This window comes from Myotis brandtii, unplaced genomic scaffold (assembly GCF_000412655.1).
Source record: "Myotis brandtii unplaced genomic scaffold, ASM41265v1 scaffold112, whole genome shotgun sequence".
Classification (NCBI taxonomy): Eukaryota; Metazoa; Chordata; class Mammalia; order Chiroptera; family Vespertilionidae; genus Myotis; species Myotis brandtii.
In genome coordinates this window covers 4,334,279-4,335,598 of record NW_005353838.1, presented here as the reverse complement: position 1 = coordinate 4,335,598, position 1,320 = coordinate 4,334,279, and positions in this window count along the sequence as shown.

Here is a 1,320-nt window from a genome sequence, read left to right as displayed (position 1 = left end):
GGATGCAGAATGTATCTAGTGTTAGAACACTTCCCCACATAGTCTTGTAGCGAATGCCTGCTCATGCTAACTTCTCAGCTTAGACTTCACTCTCCTCTGGATGCTTTCCCTGGATGCTGGGCCTCGGTTAGGTGCCCCTCCTGTGTGCACACTGGACTTCCTCAATGCAATGTTTATCACCCTGTATTTCAACTATGACAGTGCTATTTAAGAGTACTATTTAAGTACTATTCATGGGTTTTGTTCCCCATAGTATACCTAACAGGCCTTCAGTAAATATTTATTAATAAATGAAGCGATTTAGTGGGTTTCTCATGTTGTTGGATATTTGGTTGTTTTTTTTTTTTAATTTTTATTTTAATCCTCACCTGAGGACTGATCTTAGAGAGAGAGGAATTGGGGAGGTGGGGGGGGAGGGGAGGAGAAACACCAATGTGAGAGGAAATCATTGATTGGCTACCTCCTGTATGCACCCCAGCTGGGGATTAAACTGCAACCTAGGTATGTGACCTAACATGGAATGGAACCCACATTTAAAAACAAATTTTTTTGTATATAGGATGATGCTCCAACTAATTAAGCATTGGTATTTAGTTCTTTCACACCATTGTAACATGTTATAAAATTTTAAAGAAGGCACAAGTATGGAACATTAAACAGTTTCTAGACTTTAGCTTATGTGAAGGTTTCTAGAATTTAGTGATGTGTGAAGTAGCATGGAACGCTGTGTTCAAGGTTCTCTAGATCTCTCATACTGAGACAAAAACTAGCATCTCCAAGTCTTAATTTCCTCATCTGAATTCCAATACCCGTTAACATTTACTCTTGGATATATCCAAGCATCCCCAATTCAATTCATATCACTTACAGGGATAATAATAGCATGCTCTTAGAACTATCGTGAGAAGACAGTGAATTAAATAATAAAATAATACTTGGCAGATTATTTTTTTATCTATTACTAGGGGCCCGGTGCACAAAAATTTGTGCACTCGGGGGGGAGGGGAGGGTTCCTCAGCCCGGCCTGTGCCCTCTCGCAGTCTGGGACCCCTCGGGAGATAACGACCTGCTGGCTTAGGCCTGCTCCCGGGTGGCAGAGGGCAGGCCCAATCCCTAAGTGCAGCCCCTGGTCAGGCTCAGAGCAGGGCCGATTGGGGAGTTGGGGCGCCGCCCCGTCATGCACAGAGCAGGGCGGATCGGGAGGTTGCGATGCCACCCTCAGTCACGCTCAGGGTAGGGCCGATTGGGGGGTTGGGCCCCCGCCCCCTGTCACACTCAAGGCAGGGTCGATGGGGAGGTTGCGGCACCACCCCCTGTCAC